The 25,678-nt window shown below is 36.4% G+C and overlaps 1 protein-coding gene across 11 annotated transcripts in view; it reads left to right on the top strand.

Annotated features, from left to right (window-relative positions):
• GALNTL6 (polypeptide N-acetylgalactosaminyltransferase like 6) overlaps positions 1–25,678 on the top strand; it is a 517,959-nt gene that overhangs the window by 101,948 nt on the left and 390,333 nt on the right. For 2 of the 11 annotated variants that reach the window (XM_083835053.1, XM_083835054.1), the window contains one exon: positions 22,789–22,901. The exons of the other annotated variants lie outside the window; for them this stretch is intronic. The gene's annotated coding sequence lies outside the window, so the exon portion shown is untranslated. The remainder of the gene's footprint in view (positions 1–22,788; positions 22,902–25,678) is intronic. 11 annotated transcript variants of the gene reach the window in all.

Genomic DNA, 25,678 nt, shown 5'->3' with positions numbered 1-25,678 from the left:
CTATGAATTATGCCAATACCAATATAATCATTGCTATCTACAGTAGTTTAATGAGGACAAATAGGCTCTCAAAGCTAATCTACAAAAACACGTCATATACATTCTCTGTGTGACTGTTCAAGCACCCTTCATGGTCCTAATGCCATGTCATTAAAATTGTAATGTGAACTCAGTTGGGGTTATATGGCTGTTTTATTAATGGGCATGAAAGGCTAGTGGTTATGGCCAGTGACTACAAAAAAAAATAACTATAACCACAACAAAGGAAGTGTGAATGGTAAAGAAATATAAGAAATATTTTAGCTCCTCTTGAAAACAACAACAAAAAAAGCAAACACTTTAACAGAATATAAATAAGTGATTGTCATAGTTAGTTTTGTCAGCAGGAATAAACTCCTTTAACCAAATCAAACATTATTATTATCTCCTTTTCATTGGCATTAAAGTAATAGAATACTGCAGATCATCATCATACTGTAACAAGAAAATATTTTCTGTGCATCTCCTTTGTGATAGAATCCTTTTTCTAAAACCTTTTAATCTCTCTCCATCTGAGGTACTCATCATACTTCTCTACTGTCTCTGTGCTGTGCTGTTGCTTTGATGGGTACATCGATGCTGGAAACTAGAGTTACTCGGGCCATAACTCTAAGCTTACAATTTCTATAGCTCATTGCTATTCTTTAGCAGCAAACATGCATATAATGAAAAACAGACATATTTCTTGCTTTATCTGGTGTTCTACTGCTAAGGACAATCTCATAGAAAAGACCATTTAGTGGATTTATTTGGAAATACATCTTTTAAATTATTATTCTGAATACCATGAGTATGTAAATTAGAAAAAAATAGTTTTCCTGTATGATGTGTTTGAGAGAGAGTATTTTACTTAGGGCCACATTCAGCCAAAAATATGGACAGACTCTGTGCCGTAAGTTGGAAGGGAGATTAAGAAAGATATCCTAAGTCATTCAGATGGTCATAGCAAGAGTAGATGAATCACCATGACTTGCATTCAAAAGAGCAAAGTTGAGAATTTTTCTGTGTTTGCCAGAGTTTTTGTGAATCATCTTTAATCTTTTAATTCATAATCATAGTATTCATTCTGGAATATTTTTCTGGAGCCACAGCAGAGCCATCATATTTAGAATTGTTAAAGCTCGGTGTGTGGATATGTCATGCAAACACTGAATTTCTGAGCTTTTATAAGCTCATGTATTTTATAAGTCATGTAGTGTGATTAAAATGGTGAGCTCTTTTTAGTACTATTGCCACACACAATTGTTCTAGCTTAGCATTTTTCACTGCTAAGAGTATTTGCTATTTTCATAATTTTGGCTTACTTCATCACGTTTCATCAGTCTCAACAAACTCTATATCAAATGTATAAATCTTTACCAACTGAAAATCCTTTAACTTAACTAACTTCTGTGCAGCGTACTCAGGTTGTCACACAGAGCTTTCCATGTCTTTTTCCTCTGTGTATGAGACAGCGTGTTGGGTCAGGTGGTGCCATGTGAGGTTGTACAGAGAGGTAGGGTCAAGCTGTAACTTAGAAAGGAGCACCTTCCTGTCCACCCTGTATGGATGACACTTCAGGATCCGATTCATCACCTGTTTGTTGAATCAGAAAATACTGTTTTAGGTGATTCTGGGAGTCTCCAGGTTCACATCACTGGGTGTGCAGAAGTTCAGGCACTGCAACAGAAGTTTTGAAGTCATGGAGGACCACAGTACAGCTGGGAATGATGAAAAGATCCAAGGTAATCTGGGGGGAGCAAGACAAATTTCTTTATATTTCTGAGAGATGTAGCAGTAGGAACGTTTTGTGTGACTAATTCCCTGAGGTTAGCAGACTTCATCAGGATAACAGGACTGAGTTAAATGAATTTTCTAAAGTGTTACACTAAACCTGTTGCAAGAGGGGAAACAAAGTGGTAAATGCCTTTTCCCTTTTATATGATTTGATTTCTTTTATTATTTTTTAAATTATCTCACTTATATTTCAAGACCTGGCATAGGTAGAAATTCTGATGATTGTGGTTCATATTTCTTTATGTGCATAACTTGGGTAACGCAGAAAGTAGCTTTGTATATCAGACTAACCTGTTACCATATGAGAAATGAGATTCTGCACTGAGGATATCTTGACATTACAGGATATCTTGACATTTTAAATACCTGTGTTTTAAATGCTGATGCAGAAGAAGTAGGTGCTGTGTTTTGTCCTGTACAGGAGGAGCTACACTACTACTCATATTATTTGATATTTGAGGAGGGTTGGAAGGAAAATCAGTACTTTTTCTACTCATAATTAGCAGTAAATAGAATAATGTGACAGGATAAAATACAAGGAGGAAGTAGGACAAGAAGATTAGAATGGGATACAGTGTGCTTGCCGTTTATGCCAATCTGCACGTTACAAGATGGAAATACTGATGCCTGAATTGATAATGATGTGATAACGAAAGAGAATAAAAAGATGTAAATGCATATAAATACCACCTTTGCCATGTGAAGTAGGATGGTCAAGTATAATGGAGGCCAGAGAAACAATTGCCTAAAGTAGTCCTTTATCTTGCTGAAAATACTGTGACTGGTAGAATAATATCCTAGCAAAAAGGCAGTGAAATGAACCCTGAGGAAACAGATGTTACAGCAGTAATCTGCTGGGAGTCCAGAAACTGAGTGTGAGCAATAATCCATGGGTAATTGTAGAGAGAGAACCTGTGAATGTATTACAGCACTCACTACAGAACTGCACACGCATTTCCCAGTTATTTGTTCAGGTGTTGCTAAAATATAGCTGCATCATACCATTTGTATAGCACGTATTTCAGTGGGATAATGAGCTGATAGTTCATCTAAATCGTTGGAGTAAAGAATGCTGTGTTGAGTGGCAATAGGTGCACTGGTTTCAGGATTTGGCATAGCAATGTGTGGTAATCTAGATCACAGCTGTCAATAAAAAACATACAGTGTGTGTAGGGTTTTGTTTTTTTAATTTTTTAGTTTTCCAGGGGTCTTTTCCAGTTGAATCTCTGAGCTTTTGGACCTTGATAACTAGGAAACTAGAACACATAACTTGAGGAGAGCTGTGTTGCCCCAAGTATTGCCTTTCTCCAACGTCTTACTCTTTCAAAACCATTTCCTGAAGAACATGTATTAAGTAAGATGTTATCCATCATAGTGGTATCGACTAAATTCTGATTTTAAATGTATTTTTTTCTTCCTGTGATTTTGTGCCTTATTTCATTGGAAAATTTTGAGAAGCCATAAAAGAACTCACGACATGGCTTAGTTCACATTCAGTATTTTGCTTTTCACAACCATACCAAAAAAAAAAAGGCAAATGATCATTGAAGTGTGTGGTATTAAACATACAAAATAATTTAGTTTTATTCTTTAGCTTGTTTCTTTTCTCCTTTTAACAAAACAAAACAAAAATTATTTAGCCCCTCTCTTTAAAGTGGAAGTGAAATCTGTTTAGTTATATGAAAAATGTTACCCAAGAACATTAAAGATACATATTTTTGGATATAATCAAATAGAAAAGCACTGCTCTGGAAAAATAGAAAAGCCAAACATAGATGGAAAGAATTAGATCTCTGTTTTGTGTTATCCACTGATGCATTGGAATCGAAACAGAATAATTTTCTCAGTACTCATTACCAAAAGGGGCTTTATTTCTTTCAAAAAGAAAGAAAAAAGAACACACCCCACACCCCAAACACTAACACTACTAAGTGTAACCCTGTAACCCTATTTTCCTATTTTTAGGTGGGGGAGCTTCACAAATTGAGTTGAAGAATTAAATTTATGAACCTCTTTTCCTTGTTTTGTATCAAATTTGCTTCTTGATACCATATATGTGTGTTTGTATTTTAAATGTAATTACTTCTGTGCTGTAGGCCATGCTGAAATTGAGTGGCAGGTAGATTCTGTGTACATTTAAATGAACTCTAGAGCTACTGAATTGGCTAATCTGAATTTAAACTATTTTAAATAATCAATCAATAAATAAAACCCCTAGAGAGAATTCCATAAAGCTTCAGGTGAATAAATAAAGCTTCTATTTGAAATATGAAAATAGAGCAGAAAATAGAAAAAAGCTTCTCATTCTGTTGTGTTTAACACTTTGATAACAAAAATGGTACGAGTTTGAGCCCAAGAATTTTCCTTTCTCTAAAAAATCTTGTTTTTTTTTTCCATTTTCTTAATGCATCTTTTAGTTTTAAATGAATGTTACACCAGTAAGATTAAAATTACTACTTCCGCTTCTCTTAACAGACAAGTTTCTATGTCTATTTGCTCGCTGTTAACATTGCCACTCCTGGCACACATGAGTCTCTGTGTCACTGCCGAAAGTGATTATTTAACACTTGATGTACATTCACGCTGATAAACTGTTTATTTTCTTTTGTGGTATTCATCCAGTTCTTCTATGAAGAACTTATCTGAGCTCATGTTACTTTTATTTTCCATTCTGGCTGTGCTGCGCTTGCCGTGCTGTGCTTTCACAGTCACATTTTGATCTTTGCAAAAACTTGCAAAGTGGGTGACATGATCATTTGTGCATTTCCTTCCAAGTTTTGGCACTGCCAAGATTTTTATCACTTTCTGCAGGTTGTGTGGCTTGTAATATGTGAGCTGCATTTTTGTGGAGTTAGATTTTAGTCCTACTTGTTTTTCTCATTAGGAATATTTCTTGTAGTACTTGGCATTATAAGTCCATAGCACTGCCCATAGTTCAGTAGTGTTTCTATCAACATCTTCCTTCACGTTATGCAAGTGCTAGTGGTTGGGGACTGTTTCGAAGGAATGTAATGTGGAACGTGGACTGTGTTTGTGTGATTTCCCAGACACAGTTTCAGTTTTTTTTGTTTTTTAGGCTGTATCTTTTTCTGAGTGTGTTGATCCAGAAAGCTCTGATCAGGTTTCAAGTACTCAGTAGCCTGGAAGATTTTTATGCATATTGCAGTATCTCTTGATTTTATTATATTCTTAATATGCTTGCTTAAAGCTATCAAATACCTATTGCCAATCCAAAAAGGAGGGGGGGGGGGGGAGGGGTGGAGTGTGTAAGAATCATTTCTCATCTTCAACGAGAAGAAATATTTTTTTAACTGGTGCCCAGTAATAATTTGAAGTTTTGTGTGAAATTGTGGTGCTGGTTTTTTTTGTCCTACAATTTGTTCTTAAGATTTTTTTGTTTTTGTTTGTTTTTTTCATATTTCTCAGGTGAATTATTTCAGCTTGCTTTCTTTTTTGAAAAATCACATAGTCATGGAAGTCTACTTAATTGAGGCTGTAATCTGATTTGCGTACCTTAATTTCCATGTAATACAGGAACAAGTTCCAACGACTAGATTAAATGGCCTAAGCCTTTTAATGGTACTCTTCTTGACATATGTTCTGTGTGAATGATTGCAGAGCCAAATGTATAAATTGTTTCTTTGTTTGCAGAGAGGTTGATGATTAGACACATGCCAGTTTTCACATGGTAATGAGGCAATTTGTGATTGTATGTTAATTTGTTATTTTCCTATTTTAAAAGTATAATGAACATTTGTTAGGTTGAAATATATTTGCATAAACTATTACAGTTGAAATTCATGGATCTTCTCCATCTTTGAGAGTTTGTAACGAAACATGAAAATATTCTATTTGAGAGAGGTTCCTAATGTGGTGCCAGAGGAATATGACTGTGAAATGTGTCATGAGAAATTGAACTAAAATAGAACAAGGTAGTGTTTTCTCTGAAGGAGATTTCCAAAAAATAATCTTTCTTATCGGGAGGCCTTCTTAGACTTTTTTTTTTTTCTCTGACTCAATCCCAACTCTGTTGAAGCGACCAGGTGAAAAGATCAACGATGGAGAAACCCATTAAGAATTTAGCTAAAGTTTTATTCATTTCTGGTGTGAAACAGGGAAGATATATTCATTACTTCATTACTTGAGTCAATAAGACAAAAAGGGAGCTGCTGACTTGTAAATATAATAGGGTTGTGGCATAACAATAATAGGGGCATGGCTCTGAGCACTATCACACAATTCTCCATGCTGCTCTACAATCAGCAATGCAGAGAGCGTTGTGTTGCCTTATGCCAACCACCACTCTCTCACACAGCACATCAGCCAAGCTCAGGGCTTGTGGTGGTCAGTCACTTCTCACAAATGTGTTTGGAAGCATCCACGCTAATTTGAGGGCTTGGAGAGATTGGCTGGTGGTGTGTTACTTGGTCAGACACCATTCTTTGCTCCTGAGACCATTTTTACTTACTAGTGTAGATACAGGTGACCACAAGTGAAATAATTTTTATTCATCATTGTTAGCTACTGATGAATTTATGTACTTCTTATTCCAATTTAGAACACAATATGCCAATACCAGTTTATTTTAAATGAATTTGAAAGTCTTGGCCAGGATGCAGACTTTTTGTGAATTTAGCTAATAAGTAGTGTTTGCTCACATCACTGAGTGATATGCAACCTGTAGTAACAGAATAACAGAACTTGTTTCCTAGCCAGTACAGAATTTGATGAACATGAACCTTCATTTGAGATCTTATAGCAATGCAGTGAACCCCCATCATGTGGAACTGGCATGGAAACATATGATACCTATGATGATTTGCTTGTATTTCATTCACATGAGCTCGCAGGTTGTATAATGATGACACAGGGTGTAGTTCCCATTGCCTGTCTGACCCACTGAGCCTACAGATGCTGTTGAAGTATGATTATAAAACTAGTCAGTGTTCTTTTTGTTTTGTTGTTGGGTTTTTTTTTTTGATTTGTTGAAACTTTCTCAATGCTGGGGAACAGCCAAGAGTAGCAAGAGTTAGAAGTTCCCATTGAGTTTCATAGTCCCTTGATTTTTTTGTTATTTCTCGGTATTCCATTTAATTGGTCTTGTGGATTTCAGCTTCACCTCCCCTTTCCCTGACTTTCTGCCAGAGGCTTAGATTGGTGCATCCCTAAGTGTTTTTTTCAGTAGTCTTGTCTTAAAGCTTTATCACAGACATATGCCCCAAATCTTTGGCCAGCAAGATGAAATTTGGGTCTTTCTTCAGACTACTTCGTAATTTAAGTAATAAAAGGAAAATCATGGATTTACCTTTTTTTTTTTTTTCCTAAAAACAATTCTGTGATCCAATGAATGAAAAGACTCTATTAGTTTTGGGACAGTAAAATTTATTATGCACTTGGCTAAAAATGACAAAGCATCTTTTATTCCAGGTTGTTTAAATGAGACTCAGCACACAACTGTATAGTTTAAAAAAATAAAAATTAAAAAAATCAAGAGCAGGTTTTTAAAAGTCTGAACGTATTCTGAGCAGATGAAATTATAATACATGATGCAAAGCTAAGGAGAATGAGGCATATTTCCCATACCTATTAGGAGTTTATGCTGTGCTTTTCATCTAGATCTGCCTATTTTTGTATTATACAAAAGACATATACTTATTTATATATTAAAAATTATATAGAGAAATGGAACATTAAGAATTTGGATTACTGTGTTCATCTCTGGGGTCCCCAGCAAAAGAAGGACATGGACATATTAGAACAAGACCAGAGGAGGGCCACAAAGATGATTAGAGGGCTGGAGCACCTCTTCTATGAAGACAGGCTGAGAGAGTTGGGGTTGTTCAGCCTGGAGAAGAGAAGGCTCCAGGGAGACCTTAGAGCGGCCTTCCAGTACGTAAAGGGGGCCTACAGGAAAGCTGGGGAGGGACTCTCTGTCAGGGAGTGCAGTGATAGGACAAGGAGTAATGGTTTTAAACTAAAAGAGTTTAGTTTTAGATATTAGGAAGACATTTTTTACTGTGAAGGTGGTGAGGCACTGGAACAGGCTGCCCAGAGAAGCTGTGGATGCCCCATCTCTGAAAGTGTTCAAGGCCAGGCTGGATGGGGCCTTGGACAACCTGATCTGGTGTGTGGCATCCTTGCCCATGGTAGGGGGTTTGGAATTAGGTGATCTTCAAGGTCCCTTCCAACCCAAGCCATTCTATGTATTGAAGAAATCATAGGGAAATATTTCCACACAGTGCTGGATAGGTTAAATTGGTTCTAGCTGTACATACAGGACTTGCAGAGAAATAAATTACTTTAGGACTCTTTTTAGAAGTGTGTGTGTGTGTACATATGCGTGTATTTAAGGTCAGACTGCTGCCTATAAACTGCCTTTTGAATTTCAGTGACAATATCAATCTGGTTATGTAGCTTACAGAGCTTCTAGAAATACTGTGTTCTGGCTAAACACAGACAGCTGTATTCTGATTGTATTGCTGTGTTAGTTATCCTCTATGAAGTACAGTAGTATGTTTTATTTCTGAAGTGAAATGAACTCACTGCAAGACATGCTGCTGTGGTTGTGCTTACGGGGAATGGTACTCTTTAGAACCTCTCTGACCTTTAAAGCTACGGGTTTGGATTAGTTTTCTCAGGGGTGCTGAGGGAAGGATGGATACCTGAGCTATACCCACTGCTGTCTTCCATATGAACACAACCCCGTGTTTGTTTTGGTATTTTACTACTAACAGCAACTTCTTCTTGAAAAAAAAAAAAAAAAAGCTTTCTCAAAAGTATATAGGAAGCAGAGTGAAGGATTAAAGTGTGAGCGAGCTCTCAAACTCTAGTGAAAGACCAGGAATATTCTTCCAGTCTTCTTTTTTGTTTGGTCATGAACAGGTTCACAGGTTCTCCAGAAAAGGTCTTAACTGGCACTTGAAAACTTTGTATTTCAGAACTTGCCTAACTTAATTTGACCTCACGTCTTTACATGTAAACAGCAATCATGAGCATACAGAGTGAATTTATTCTGCTCTGAATTTAAGCAGGTGCAGTGAAACTCATAAATAGTTGTGGAGGTGAAGGGAATTTATCTGTTTTTCCATGGCTGGTAATGAATCAAAAGTAACTATGCTTAAAGTATATGATGTTGTTAAATTGGTGGTCAGTAGCACAGTTCTCTCATAAGAGAATTACGGAATTATAAAATATTGATCAAATTGTATAATGTCATGAATATTAATAGAACAGTATTTTTTTTAAACAGTCTGAAAGATCATGTGTAATGGTTGTACAATATCAGAAAACACAAGCTACGGGACAATTTTCCAGAAGCTCTCCTGAACGAAGAACTGCTGAAGCCATGCTGTCTCCCTCTCTTGATGATGCCTGGCATGCCAGCACAGCTAAAAGAGTGCATTTATCTCCCTACACCTCATTTGAGTCCCTTATTAATGCTGACATCTGTTCAAATCTTAATTACCACATTACCACAAATAGTCCCTTGTCAAATCTAACCTAATTTAAAAATAGCTCAAAAACAGAAGTGCAAAATGTGTCTCTATGTAATACAATGATGTTTTATTAATAAAGTAAATGGATAAATCATTTGCATAATATTAAAAGCATCAAGATTATAATGCTTTTTATTCAGCTTTTGGACATTTTTGACATTAAAATCTATATTGTTGATAAGTTCTGTATATGTGAAAACTGATTTGAATGCATTTGAAGAATGATCCATTATCTTCCTAAAGAAACTTTTCTCTTTATATGATGTGCAGTAGTTTCCTAGTTATGGGTCCCTAGGCAGTACCTTTTACAAAAGAACTGCCAGCATTATTCCTGAAAAATAAAATAATAAACCGCCAAGATGAAATATTTGTGCAATGTTTGATGCCTAAATATTGAGTCCATTATCATGTTTGAAATGAATTTTAGAGTAGCAGAACCAGAATATTTCCTATCTTCCAACAAAGTCAGAGTAGGTCAGTGGACTTTTTTTTTTCATGCCACTCCACATGTGCTTGCCAAACGTTATTGCACCGTTTGTCTGTCTTAATGATATTGCTCAAGTCTTTGAAAAATTCAGTGGATTTGAGCCATCAGGTGAAGTGACAAAATACTCATGTTCATACTCACAGCAAAAGTCAAAGTTTGCCCTTTAGGGTTATATAGGTCGCGTGTTGGGCTTTTGGATGTGACTAATCTTTATTAATTCCCTTGATCAGCTGTAAAAGATGTAAAGAATCTCCAGGACATGTTATCCAGACTAAGAATAAAGGGTGATATCTATGTTTGTTTATGGACCTTATTGCCTGGGCATTTAGAGGTCGGTTCTGGAGGCTAGGATCTGTCTAAAATGTGCCTGTTAAGCATCATCTCACTCCAGTTTTTGGCTAAATAGGAGCTACATCCCTTACTATGTCTCATTGCTTTTGAGGAAGGTTTTGAGAAAAAATCCTCCAGTAACTTGAGACCTCTATCGACCTTGGGAATTTCCCTCAATATATCTTGTATGTGCAAAGGGACTTTATTAATTGTTCTGTCAAACCTAAGAACTCAAAAAATCACTTTGTAGAATACAACTTTATAAAACATTAGTTCGTTGTTCTTGTATCAAGTTGTATAAAACTGTCTCAGAGCAGGAAATTGTTGATTTTTTCTGAGATGATTGAGGTGTCCTGCGGTGCACAGGAACACAGGAGGTTGTGCCTGAAAAGCAGCATCAGCAGGCAATTCCCTCCAGTGAAGGGAGGGAGTACTTAGTAAGGGTCATACGTTGAAACAGTCCTAAAATTGTCTGATGTAGCCAGAAGCTGATTTGTGGTTCATAAGGCTCCATATAGAGAGAAAGGTAGATGTTGTGAAGTATTTGCTCCTTACCTGTGCAGAAGATCCCTGGAATAGAGACGGGCAATGGTCCCATATAAAACCATGAATGTTGTTACTTTTGTGCAGTTAAGAAGCCCAACTGTGTTTTCTAAATAGTAGATTTTTTCTGTGACACAGATGAGCGTAAGAGCCTTGGTGGTACTAATGTGGGAAATCTAAATGTCTGGGAGGTGGGGGATTTCACACTCTCATGTCCTTGTTCTTTGATTTGGTTTCAGTCAATGTAATTACCATTTAGATGCTTTTTTTCTGTAGTTTTTGATGAAATGTTTGTGTATGGTAGCCAAGGTGAATGGAGGGCAGTATTAGTGACAATCTATGTGAATTGTTCAATTGGTGTCTGTGCCTTAAGACCCTGGGCCACCACACAGTTCAAAATTGTTTAATTTTAGGCACGTAAGCACTCTTATAGACTTTTCTGATAATTTAATCTTTCCTTGAAAATACATTTCATCTCTTTATCTTGCCATTGAATTCTGAATACAGACAATTAGCTTGGGAGTTCTTTTTCCGAAAATAGGGTACCATAAACAACATGATGCTAAGATACTATGATAAATAAAGGTAACGTTTATTTTACATTCCTAAAGATATAACATGCTGTATCAACATTAAAGATCATGCTCTATGATTGAATAAACTTAATGAACATATTTTTTAATCTCTATTGTAGAAAGGAATTCCCCAAAATGTAGGCTTTATGTGTTGTGTTGTAGTTGAAATGAATAGCACAGCGTGTTATGTTGTCTTCCGTGTTTATGCAAACGTATGTATTTAGTTTGCAAGCTGAGAATATTTTCATATATATGTTCATATAAAGATTTAAGTGAGAAATGCCTTCAGGTACGTTTGTGAAGAAAAGGAAAATCTAAACTTAGGTCTTATTTTCAATCCTCCATGATACTTTTCAACTTCATTTACCACCTGCATTTTAGAAGACTCAGATGATGATATTTTCTTTGAAGGTTTTCAAAACTGCTTCGTGTCTTTCAAGTGTTCTAATGAATTTGGGGACTTGGATAATCTATTGTGTATTAAGAATGAATTTATCTGCTGGTTTGTCATATATCAAAAACACGGATATATTTATTTATTTTTGGTCATGCCTTTTGTGAATAAAAAAACTGTAAGTATCTTTGGAAGCTTTAAATGCGGCAAATCAATGAGCTAAAAAATCAGATAATGTCTTCCCCCTAAGATTTGTTTTCTCTTGAGGTATTAGGAATACGAAATTATGAGTAAAGCAGGCAGCTGAATTTCTGTTCCCTCATTGCTATACAATCAGGAAAAAAAGTGTTCATTTTCCTGAGCTCTGAGTGTATAGAGCATCAATGGGTTTTAAAGAGCTTAAGGACTGGGAATCTGCTAAACATAAGGTTATTTTACACAGCTATTTCATACAAAAGCAATAGCATACAAGTATTTGCCTTTATCTATGTGTGTCTTTTTCTTATGCAAAAGTTAAGTTATGCCTGTGATCTGATGTGTGCTAGATTCTTCCCTACAAAACAATACAAATCTTCCTTCCTTTCCACCTGAAAAGGATGTGAAGGGTGGGACATGAAAAAGAAAGAACTGGGTTGTTCTTGCTCTTGGGTAGCCTCATCTATGCTCAGTTAAATATTGTATTCTTTGGGCTCAACATTACACTGCTTGAGACTACAGATACAAAAGTGATACTGAGAGCAGTTGAACAGTTTCTGGGGTTGTGTATTGCATTACATCTAATGATGAGTTTTATTATATTGTTTCTTTACTCTAGCACAGTTTAACACTGTAATACAACATAACTGAGTTAGCCGCATTCTCTGCTATGGAATGTCTTACCAGCCACTAATGAGTCACATCTGTGTTTCTTCTGCAAAAGCAGCTGATGTTGAAGAGCCCATTCTGGATTACCAAAACTTTATTACATATAATAGCATGTTAGAAAAAGGTCCACTGCACTCTCTAGTCCACAGCTGGCTACTGTGGGGAAATAATCTGTTTTTGCATTTGAACATAGTGGATTTTTGATAGCTGGTGGAAACAGTGTTGAGTAATGAATGGTTTAAAAGTTTAAATTTTCTAACGTATATCTGTGTAATTGTATACTTTTTCCTTTTAGAAGCAAGCGAATGAGACAAGAATCAAAATTGTTTTCTAATTATTGAGTCAGCTACCTCAAAGCATACCTGCAGCTTTCAATCCCCTCTAATTTCTGTCACCTTGCGGCTGCTTTCTTAGTCCCCTCAAGAGCCTTTAGGAGCAGGAGGGTTTTTTTTATCAGTCACAGTTTGCTGTCTGTATCAGGGCTGCTAAGATCAATACCATGTGCTCTACCTCCAGAGGAGATCAGTGCATTTTATGCTTAAAACGTAGTGTGTCATCAGCACTTGTGTTTTAGAAATGGTAATATAAGCCTGCAGCACTAAGGACCTTGCTGAAGGCTTACTCACTTGAAAACAGCAGTAAGCCTGTTGCTGTAATTGTAGTGCATTATTGCTGATTGTTATGCCTGTTGGGTGGGTTGTTTTAAACGTGTGTTTCCTTTCCATCTTTTCATGTATCTGTGTCTTGGAAATTTGGAGGAGCTTTAAAGACAAAGTGAGATTCAGTAACTGTATAGATGACATTCAATGACTTTTGATGCTTTAAAAGGAGACACATTTATGAAATGAGAAGTGGACCTTTAGCTTTTCTTCCACAGCAGTGAAATATTTGAGTTTCTCGGCCCTAGTTACTCAGTTCACAAATGCCATAACAAAGCGTTATATCACTATATTGTGAAATATAGGCCATATGTCTCAGCAAGTAATTGATTAGTTCTTTTGATCTGCAATGACCCAACTGCAAAAATTGAAGATGAGTAAAGTCAAGTTCTGGATATCTCTCTTTTTCAGGGTTGGCTATCCATTTTTTTTTTTTTTACCAGAGCAAGCATTGCTGATCTGCAGTGATCAGATCCTTGAAAAAGAACAGGCTATAGCGACTCTGCTTTCCTGAGGAGCAAACACTTTCTCAAGAGCTTGTCTTGGATCCATTTCATTCATCTTAAAAGTTAGAATGCCTAAAGATAGGAGATAAAATTTGCTATTCCACTAACAAAATAGCATAGTGGTTTTGTGGCCTGTACACGCTATAGGGGGGTATGACTTCACTATATTTGGCAGTATGATGCTTGGTTATGACTGCCCTGTAGAGGTGTCCTTTACTTGGCAGAAGTGCTCACGTGACTCAGTTTATTTATTTCTGAGATACTGTAGATACTGAAATCTGTACAGTGACATCAAATATATCTTGCTCCGTCTACTCTGGTGATGTTAATATCTCTGTATTATACTGAAAAGACTGATTTTAGTCCTGATGATCTGTTTCCTATATATTTGTGTTCCACATGGATATCTGAAGAAAAGCAATGGCATCCCCATTCCCATCTCAGTCTTCAACCAGGGAACTTGTGTTAATGGAATTAAATTTGCAAAATGGCTGCTCATACAGTATTGCATACTGCAAAGAGAATAGTCTGCAGTAGTTATTTGTTATTTGACTGTTACCTTGATTTGATATCACCCACCTGTGTTTATCATTACTGCATGTTGGACTTCTTCTCTAGACATAGTTGACACCTTTCTCTCCAGTTCTGTGTTTACCCAGCACCAGTGAAGTCAGGTATTCAGTCTCTTCATTCTCTTCTAGTTCTCATTCTTTCCTGAAGGGGAATGTCTATTCATTCATCACAGAAGCACAGTCCTTTTTGGCTTCTTATGTGAGTATTGCTTTTCTCTGAATACATGCATTCTAAATTCTTACTCGCTGATAGGATAATATTTTTTTGCTCAAATATGTTTATTGAACCCCATCTTCTGTGTTTCAGATTTTCTGAGCATCAACCTACCTGTGCACATGCATAATTGTAATGCATATACATAGATATAAATATATGTATATATCTACACATGTTGTTTGTTTGTTTTCTTGTTCAAAGCAGGTTCCTGTGAATCATATCATGTCTTTGCTTTGCCACTGTGTTTTATTTGACTGTCCCTGATCTTGTCACAGTTAGCACTTCTTTTTAGCTTGTAAACAACATCTTTGGGACAGAGACCTTCCATGAATTCAGGTTATGTTTATCTAATGGAATATCTGTTCATTATTGCTGTTCCTGAATTCTTTGTCTGTCCTTAAAAGAAGAACTTTTCTCTGAAAGATGTACATCTTTGACATTACAGTACACAAATAGCGTCATGTTGGAAACCAGCATGAGATTCATATCCCAAGAAGAAATTTTCCGGTCTGTAAGCCGTGAGATTTCCATTTGCTGCTTATCAAAGACAAAGTGATGGTCTTTCATGCAGTTGTGCATATTGTAAGCATATTTCTAGAAACAGAAGACAGAGCTTGTAAATACATAATTTTTGAAATATTTTTAGTAATGTAATGGTGACATTGTCATTTGACCAGTTTGGCCAATGGAATCGGTTTTTACTGTCTCTTGGAGCTGAGGATACTTGTTTTCAGATGAGATTAAACGCAGCTTCCTTTCTTTTCCTTTTTAACCTCTGAGAAAAAATATCCTGTAACCAAGCTTTAAAGCAAATTACCTCTATATTCTGGTTTTCATATGTCTCCACCAGTTTTAGGTCATTATTATTAACTCTAATCACTATGTGTTTAAGCTTCCTGTTCTTGAGGAAACATTTAAAAAGAAAAAACTTGGGAGAAGTAGCTTAAGTAAATTACTTTTAGTTAGATAAAAATAGGTACACAGAAGCATTTTTATGCACAGTGGGTTTTTTCTCCCATTTGTAAAAGGTAGTAACTTTTGGTTAAAAGTTTTATATTCCATGTAGTGTTTGGTAAAATTACTGGTAAGGGAAGGACTTGCTATAGGTAACTCACTGTGATTACTATTTAAGTGTCTGTAGCTTTCAATGTGCAAACAGCATTGTCCAGTTAACATTCTTTTAATTTCATTAGCGTGATGAGGAAATGTTATTTATTTTAAAATGTAAATAGTTTGCTAGAAAGGTGTCACTATATGGGCAGAATAAACTATATTATTTGTAATTGATTTTGGTTTTCACGCCTTTCTGATTGAGAGAAAGTCTGCTTTGAATTCTGTTTCAGAGTTTTTCTACATATAAGAATCCAAGCGATAGATCTCCTATTACACTTCTCTATTAAGCTTAGCAATGATTAAGCAGTCCTGCATCCTGTGCAGCTGCTGTCATTTGTCTGTTTGCTAAAAACTACTCATTGCTGAACTGTATTGATCTACAATGCTTGACACTGTATGTATGGAAGGTGGTAAGAAAATTTCTGTAGCCTTCAGCATTGCTTAAATTAGTCTTCCTCCTCTTGTGTCCAAGCAATTCTAGCTCTTGGGAAGTCACAACATCATTTTCAACAGTTTAAAATGGGTGAAGAGGGGGTTTCTTTCCAGCCTGCTGGTAATGGTTGCTCTTTTCAAGATAATTGTGATGATTGTCAGTGTCCTTAAGCACGCGGTCACTTTTACTTTCACTTCAGTTGAAAAACTTTGTCCATCATATCAAACCTTTCTTGCTCCACCAAGAGTGATTTTCCTAAAGCTACTCCACTGAGCATAAATGTAACAAACAAACCACAAATGAGTGTCAGAAACCTTTGGTTCTCATCTATAAATTCTCATTGGTTATCTTCTCTATTGCTTATTGATAGGACAAGAGGTAATGGGTATAAATTGAACCACAAGAGGTTTCATTGCCATATGTGGAAGAACTTCTTTATGGTTTGGGTGACAGAGCACTGCAACAGGCTGCCCAGAGAGGTTGTGGAATCTCCTTCTTTGGAGATATTCAAAACCCTCCTGGATGCGATCCTGTGTAACATGCTCTGGGTGACGCCACTTGAGCAGTGGGGTTGGACTAGAGGATCTGTGGAGTTCTCAACCTCAACCACTTTGTGATTCTGTGTGATTATACTGGTGCTTTTCATGGAATCATAGAATCGTTAAGGTTGGAAAAGACCTTCAAGATCATCTGGTCCAATCGTCCCCCTACCACCACTGTCACCCACTAAACCACGTCCCTAAGCACTGAGTCCAATCTTTTCTTAAACCTTTTCTTAAACACCCCCAGGGGCGGTGATGCCACCACCTCCCTGGGCAACCCGTTCTGATGCCTGACTACTCTTTCTGAGAAGAAATGTCTCCTAATTTCCAACCTAAACTTCCCTGGCACGACTTGAGGCCATTCCCGCTAGTCCTATCACTGCCTTTTGGGTAGTTGTAGAGAGCAATAAGGTCTCCCCTGAGCCTCTTCTCCAGGATAAACAACCCCAGGCTTTTTGTCACAGGGGAAGAATTGTTAAGTTCTGGATGTGAACTTATGTTTAGGATACAAGGAAATAACTCCTATTTTCTTTTGGACTTCATGTTTGTGGAAAATATACTTGCCCATGATGCAATGCCCATGGCACAACACATAGTGGCCACAGCTGTGTGGGTATGTACCTTCCTGGTTAGGTGTACAGCTTTATTGTAAGCACATTTAATTCAGGTAAATTGTAACACCTTTTATTAATGCTTGAAGTAAATTTTCTTACGAAGCAAAGGACTGTAGCATTTTAGTATTTTTCAGGCAAATTCACTGATTTGTGTTTGCCTGCCTTTGGTTTTCATCATATTTCTCTGTGAAGATAAAAAGAACAGCTTTTTAAATAATGTTTTAAATGCAGTAGCTGCTACTTGTGTAGTGTTAAAACTGTGTTCTTATCCACATCTTACTTGATTAATCAATGTATTTCACATAAAAAGTATCTTAATGGTTGGACAAGATGAAACTATGACATTACTATATAGTCATTTCTTTGTGTGGTCAGTGGTCTTTCAGGTGTTGTGTTTTTTTAATTATTTTATTTCTTTTTCCTTAGAGCCTTAAATCAAAGGTATCCTATGAAGAAGTTTTAATCTCTCTAAAAGAACATTCTACTCTGTAGTGGAGTACTATGTTTTTGAGCTCTCAGGGAGTCTGATTGCCTGCCAATTGAATTCATTCCTGAACAAAATCCCTAGTTTGCTTTCCGACAAATGGTTCTGGCAGGTGTTGTTGTTTTTTTCCTTTCTAGTTATTTGAGATTTATGAATGGATGGATGTAGCAGTTGTGTTGCACGTGTATACAAGAGGAAATGGCAGAAGGAAGAAAAACTGGGGTTCTTTTCTTACTTTGATAGGTAACCACTTCATTGGTGTTGGATGGAAAAAAAAAGTCAATAAAAAATCCATTATCCTATTGGAGTATAAGTGCATCTCTTAAGTACTGGAAGAATGTGACTAACCAAGAGTTATGGCAAGGCATTCCTTTTCTTAAAGAAGATGTTATATCTGTCAATTTTTGTCTTATAGCTTTTTACATATGACATCCCTGGTCTGAAAGCAAATTTTCATTGCAATTCATATTTCAGAAGGCTAATAAATAGAAAACTCTGAGTTGGCTGCCAATTAATGGTCTGTGATTTATTTATTTTTTATAAGTTGTCTCTTAGAATAATACCAAAAATCTTCAGTTTTGGATAAGCTGATAACATGCTGAAGACAAATGATTTCTAATTTTTTCACCTGCTTGTTTTGATATGACAGCTATACCATGCCATTATTTGTCAGCTCTTTTCTGGGATGGAGTTATCCCAGGAAATCTTCAGCATTTTGAGACCAAAATGAACTCTAAGTTGTCATGTGCCCAGTCAACTCTGAGATGCTGAGAACAGTGTTTCTCACAGAACTGGGATCTTTGTTTTACATCTGTGAATCTGTTGTTTACAACATGCTGTCTCCTTAGAGCTTTGTATTTGGGATGTTATGTAGTGATGTGCAATTACTTCGATGTTTTTTTTGAATATATATATATTTAAGATGCTTGATTAGCATGGTGTTTGGCTCTCAAAGATTACAGCTCTCGTGTAAAATCTTTTAACAATAGTAAGAGCAGAATGTGGGAACTTTGTTTTGGTAAGCAAGGATCTGATGAGTCTTTGAATAGCTGAAAAGAATCCAAGCTGCTCGTAGATTCTGGGAATTTTTAAATCTGGAGTTATTAATACTGAAGACTGTCCTTAATCAACAAATAAGTCTGTCTCACTTTTGGTCTTGTCAGATTGTGGACATCCATAATATGTGAATTGACATAAATGAATCTGCATCTATGACAAGTATGGAAGATGATTAAGAAACTGAAATCCTTGACTACCTGTACTTAAATATATATATATATATATGTATACACACACGCTTTTTCTATATATAAAGAGTATGTATGCTTTAGTATTCTCACTTTTTTTATGACAGCCATTGTATTTGAAATAATTATTGCTCTGTCTAAAGAAAAAGAACCACCTCTGTTATGCTTTGCCCTCATTACTTATTTTAAAGAATAAATGTAAATTGTGGTTCAGTTGGAGTGTGCCATAGCTGACGATGTTTAATTCTGCTCTTTTTTGTTGTTTTTTGGTGTTTTTTTTCACAGTGAAAGCAGTAGCTGAATTATTTTGTTGACATTCTTTTTATATTACATTTACTTAAAAATCAATGAAGAAACCATATTAAATAAATATATTTTTTAAACTGTGTGCTGTGTTTTTTTTGCAGAATTCTGGCTGTGCTGACATCTTTCCTAGGAAAACAAAACTAAACAAACAAAAAAAAAAAACAATAAAAATGCTGGCTATCCCTTGTTGTTTTGCAGTAATGTTGGTTAAGGATTTTATCCATGGGTTTGTTGGGAAGGTGTTCGTGTAGGTTAAAGAATTGCTTATACAACATAAGTCAGTTAAGTCTGAAGTCCTGCAAGTTAGAAAAGTGGGTTTTGAACTCCTCCATGAGCTGTGCGTGCAACTGTTTTGTAGCAAATGCTTGGAAGTGTTTTGGGAATGTATGAGTTACAGTTGTTTTTAAACTCTAAAACCTGATTTAAATTTGTAGCTAACCCACAGCATACTGTCAAAAGAAGGGTTTACATTTCTTAGCAGAGACCTTATAATATATATGTTAATTAAGCTTTTTTAAAGTTAATTTTCTTTTATAGAATAGCATTAAACTATAATGACAAATTCTGTTTTCAGTTGCGCCGTTTTGTTTCCATTAGCTGGCAACCGAATGTGGTCACTAGTGCTTCAAAAACGTATATCACAATTAAATACTTTGTCTTAGGGCAATGTGCTTTCAGGAAATTGATTTTTGAGTTAAACACTGAACATGGTAAATCTGGGAAGCCTTTATATGCTGCTAACACTATTACGCCAGATGAGAATTGCTTTCTCCCTATTCTTGGTCAATGGGAATGGACCAAAAGAAGGAGCACTTAGCTCCCATTTCCATTAGACCTAGGAAATGGCACAGAGCATTACTGTTTGTTGCAGCAGCAGTTTTCTGTCTTTAACTTTGCATGGGGCTACAAATACCTACCTAGCACCTCATTTTATTAGAGATTATTTTATTCTGCTTATTGTAGTGGATATATCATGACAGTTAAGTAAATGGGAGTAGAAATAAGATAAAGTATGCTCATTTGACTTAACTGGTGAATTCAGCACTGTGTTATTTGGTCACATCTTCAATTACCAAGAACAGAGATGAAGTCTTTCAGTTTGAAACCTTTCTGACAATAGTAGCTCATGTATAGGAATTAAAAAGAACTTAAGCTAACCAATATTTCAGTGTTTCCCTTGAAAACAATGTGTAGGGACATGACATTATTTGCCTTTGCTTTTGGATTGAGTCGTGCCTCACTCTAAGCTCTTTACAGACTGTCTTTTGATTTTCTGCCTTTCACACATTTTTGCTTTCACTACACTTTTTTTTTTTGTAAATGTGAGGTGTTTTTTGAGTTAAACACTGAATATGGTAAAGGATCCAGGATCTAGAGTTTCATATGTTTCCAGAGTGTATATATAATTTTCTTTTTTTGGGGGAATGGGAATGACTGGGAAGAAATTTTCTCTTATTGGTTCTCCTATTGGAATCTTACTGGTTGTAAAAAGTTATCTGAAAGTACTGAGTTTGTTTTTCGGTGACACTCATGGTGTTCTAGTTCGATCTGTTTTCATGACACAGTTGTCTTTTAACCAAAACTACAACTTACAAGGTATGAATGAGCAGTCTGATCAATTTTGCTTTTTCGTCATATGCTGCCTTGTATAGAAAGGTAAGTTTTCAGGGTTGTTTAGGCGTCAGTCCTCCTATTCTGGAGGTGGTAGCAAATAAGATGTTTCACCCTCAGGAACTGCATTAAATGCAGTGGCAGTGGAGGACAGGATAGCAGCAAGCACAGCAGAGGCCCTGTAGAGCTCAGGGTCAGAGCACAATTAATCATTTCGTCTTCAAGGGTGTGGGAAAGGAAGGGTGAGAGGGAACCTGGTATAGTCAGGGCGATTCCCAGGCTGACATTTCAGCTGTTAGCATGGTGGTGGTAGATGGACCTTGAAAGCCCAGAGATGGATTTGTGAATGAGAAGAGTCACTGGCACTGGAGCCTGTGAAGTCCTGAGCTAATTTCACAGTAGTTGCAACCCAAAGCAAGGTGATATAAAGCTGAAACATTATTTCAGTTTAAGTGCTGCTACAGAGGACTACCAGCAAAGGAACTAAGCTAAGTTAAACCTAATTGTGCTCTGAGTTTCTTATTGCATTTCTGGTTTAGGGTTACTTATTGCTTTTTGTCTGTTTGTACATCTAGTTCCTAATTATATACAGTCACTTATTAAGATTAATGCATCCATGAGCAAGCAGTGTTTGCTAGGCTTACCTTTTGTTTTGTCTGCCTGATGGATGTGCCGAAAGCAGAAGTCATACAGGATTCCCCCTCAGAAACAGGGAAGATTGATCAACTGTAATGATAAGAACAGCATCATCATTTTGGCTTTACCATGGGGTAAAAACATATATAAATGATACAGTTAACCAAAAGTGAAAATCAATTAGTCAGTGACTGCAGATTTCCTGTAGGGATTTTGTTAACCTTTTATCACCTGATTAAATTTCTGTTCCATGGAGCTGTAGAAAGCAGAAAAATATGCATTCATTTTTTTGCTTGCTTTGCTTGAAAAGGGTGTTATTTTCTTCTAGCATTCACTTTTTAGTTTATTTCGTTAGCAGACTGTCATTTCCATTCCTAAAGTAGAGAACGTTTGCAATCATCAGTGCAATAAACACAAATTGAAGCTCAATGACCTAGACCACAAGTTTAGTCAGAAGAGTTTTAAAATCTACCCCAGGGCAGATGGAAAATGAAGGGGAAAGCAAAACAAAACAAAAACAAAAGCCAGAAAGCTGTCAGGGCATTCTCTAAATCTTTGACTTGTGAAATTTGATTTTTCCTTACTTCTGTAGGTAACAGGCTCTGCAGATGTGCAGAGGTCTTTCCTCTGTTCTTGTGAAGATACATGCATCGTGTACAGGAATATAATACTGATATATTCATTTAGGCTATATTTGACTTTGAGTATGGCGTCAAGAGTTGAGCTAAAATTAAATATTTAATTAGGGTAGGTGCAGTTGTCATGCTGGTGCATATGGCCAGTGCTCCATTGACTGTGGCAGGGTTTGGTTTGGGTTTGTCCAGCTGCCCACATTGCCCTTTGGAAGTAGGAGGAGGAAGAGAGAGTGCCTGGGGGGAGGTGAGCAGCCCCTTTGGGGAAAGGCATGTTGATACTGTGGTGTGGAGCTGGTCTCACTAGAAAACCAAAATAGATGCCTGTGCAGGTGGCCTTTGAAGAGGAGGAGTGTCACTGCAGTGGTGCATGCTTCACATCAGCATGGAGTCAGTGCAGGGAGTCTCAGGATGGTCCAGGCAAAGATATTCTGTAAGGTGGCCCCTGTTGGAAGCAGCAAGGATAAGTTGGTTTTAATACTTTGTACCAGGTGGCACATCAGTTCAGGAACTCTTGGCTCTGAAGAAGAAATGTTGGTCTATGTTGTCTACAAAGTAGCATAGAAGGCTGCTTACTATTGCCAAGGTAGTCCTTCTCCCATCCTGTTGAAGAGTGGATTCTCCCCAAATAATGTGCTTTCCTTACTGATCTATTATCCCAAAAAAATTCATTTTCATGCTTTGTTTAAAAATATTTTGTATTTTTCTGTAGGATTGCAAAGCAGTCCTACTGGACATTGGCTGCAAATTTAGTGAGTCTTAAACGGAAGTACTAAGTAACATGGTCTCTTATTTGATGAGGAATCATTCACAAGGAGTTTTCAGGTATGTTTCCTCCAGTCTGTACATAGAAGTTTGTAATTGTTTCTTCACCTAATTTCTTAAAGGCTGTTACCAACACATCCCAAGAAGTTGTTGGACAGCTGTTTTCAGCTGTGTCTCTTATCAAATGCATGTCTGGGTAACTGAAGCTTCCCATTCACACTGTCTGGCATTTGGTCTGCTTCTGTTAAATCATTTAAAAAGAAGCTCTCACTTATACTACTTTGTTTGGTGATCCTTAGTAGATCTTTATTATGGCTTGTATGTATGTATGTATTTACATAGGGCCAACCAAGCAGCCTTGATAGAACAAGCAAATACATAGTACATCTGTAAAACAGGCAAACATAACTTTATTTTCTGACTGCTTGCCAAGATAAAAAAGAGATTATCTTGGACATTATATTATTTTTTAAAAGCTGTATATTTTAAAATCTTTCCATCTGGAGAAAAAATAATAACAACAAGCAAACATCAACAACAAAAAACACTTAATCCAGTCTTACACTATAAATTATCCTTAAATATAAACTAATTTGAACGCTTTATTTTTCTGTGTAATACTTTATATAAAAAGAACATTTTCATACTGTAGTGGTGATGCTCAAGTAACACAGTTACTTCCTGAAATCCAGACAAATCAGAAGTTCTGTATTAGTATAATCTGTTAAGTGGAAAGCTTCATGGCTGTTGGTTTGATGATAAGCACATATTTCATGATTTAATCCTCATGTCTTAAAATTGCAACAACAAGTTATGTAATAAACTACTAAAGCTTGAGACTTCAAGGAAAGACTGAAATGTATTTTAGATAATTTATTCCTGCCACTATGCTTTCAACAAATGTTATTAATATAAGCATTACCTACATTGTTTCTTTTTATTGTCCTTTGCTTTTTCTCTAAAATCTAAATTCATTGTAATGAATTCATTATACAGAGATGTCAGAATTGGCTTTGGCTTTTCACATTTGCTAACAGGTAATGAACTAGAACAATTGACAATGTATGCAGATTTCTTACTGTGACGGCAGTTTCTTTAATTTGAACAGATGACCAAAGTACAGGGTCCATTAACATAACTGTAGATGGTGTGCAAGGAGTATTTAACAAGAGGAGTTTCTTATTATTTTTCCTTTTCCTTCTTTTGGCAAAAATAGATGTAATTTGATTTTGCAATTACTTTGACCCAAGAACAGTTCTTCAAGGACAGTGTTTTATTAACAGAAATCACTATATAGTCTTGACAACAAAATTTAGAAATACGACTTTTTCATATGGAATACATTTACTGATGTTAGATAATGATCATCTCACAAACCCCACATATAAATTCTTGATTGCATGACATTAGGAAAGACCAATTAAGAGAACATAGGGATCAGATCCTGGCATGTGACACCACCTTGTAGATTTAATTCTGTAAGCAAAGACGACTAATTCATTTGTATCATTCCCAGACATTACTGTCCTCAATTTTTACCTGCGGTTGATCTTCATAATTTTCTATGTCCTTTTGATTTTTATGAAAGTATAAGGATTTTTGTCTCTTAATTCCATCTGTCCAATTTTAGCCTTTGAGATTAAGTACGCTTGTATAAATAGCAGTGAGAATATCTGGAGTCATATTTTGCACTTGTAGGGTAAAAACTTGGTGTGTGTCAGAGTTGCACGCTGCAATGATGGTATGTGTGGCTATTAAGATAATTTGTTGAGATCTGACAACATGATATAAAACAGGAAGATGTGGCCTGTGCTGTAAAACAGCTTGTAAGGGTTAATTGCTGCCTCTGGCTTAGAACGAATGCTAACAGGGGAAAAGAAAAAAACCCTGCAATTTGCAGTTTCTAGCTAAAAGTCTCCTTGGGTGGTAAATGTCAGAATTTTGTATAAGTGCTAGGGTAACAGAAAGGCAAATAGAGGGGAAAGGAAAGATGGGGGGGAAGGGGGGGGGGGGCAGAGGGGAGGGAAGGACTGCAGAAATGGAGGAAAAAAAGAACTGGGGGAAAAAAAATCCCTGAAGGATTGTGGTGTTTCTGTGCCAAACCCTATATAGTACTTGCCTTGTTTCTAGGAGCCCTATATGATTTCTTGACCTCTTCCTTTAAGCTGTGATACTGTTTCCATTGACTTGACCTTTTTATAAGTTTAAGTAGGAAAGCAAAACAACAAAAACAGGTATATGTATTACAAGTAAATACATTTTATTCTCCATATTGCTAGTGCCACAGCTGCCATTCTCTCCATGTTAACCTCCGTGATCCTGACCTTTGGTGTCCCAAAAGAGAAAGAGCTAAAAAGGAAAGGGCATGGAGGGAGGAGTGTGGGAGTGTGTCCTTGATGTCCTTGTCCTTGGAGTCTGTCCTGCTGTCCTTGCTGCTATATGAGGATAAGGGAGAACATTGTGAAGTAAACCTGCAAGTCGTTAAAGGAGAACAAACTGGATGTCTTAAATTATTTCCTCTGTTAGCGAAGTACTGATGTCAAAAATCATGAAAGAGGGTCTAGTTCACTAACACAAGCATGAAACTTATGTCTGAAGGCATCCTGATAAAGGCTGGCTTTTTACAGCTCTTATAGTGTGCTATCTAGGAGAAAAATGGCCGTCTCTTTTGTAAACAGGCATAGTTGAAGACTGATAAACTATCTGTGTGAAACTGGAAGGAAAAAAAAAATCCATAAAATCACAATTTAAAATCCAGTCAATGGCTTGCCAAGCTAAATCTCCTTCCACTATTTTTCTCTCATTCCTTAGACCTATAATAAACTGTTTTTCTTCTC

The sequence above is a fragment of the Anser anser genome, assembly GCF_964211835.1.
Source record: "Anser anser genome assembly, chromosome: 4".
Classification (NCBI taxonomy): domain Eukaryota; kingdom Metazoa; phylum Chordata; class Aves; order Anseriformes; family Anatidae; genus Anser; species Anser anser.
The sequence above is the reverse complement of the archived record's forward strand: the minus strand, read 5'-3'. Positions and strand labels throughout refer to the sequence as shown.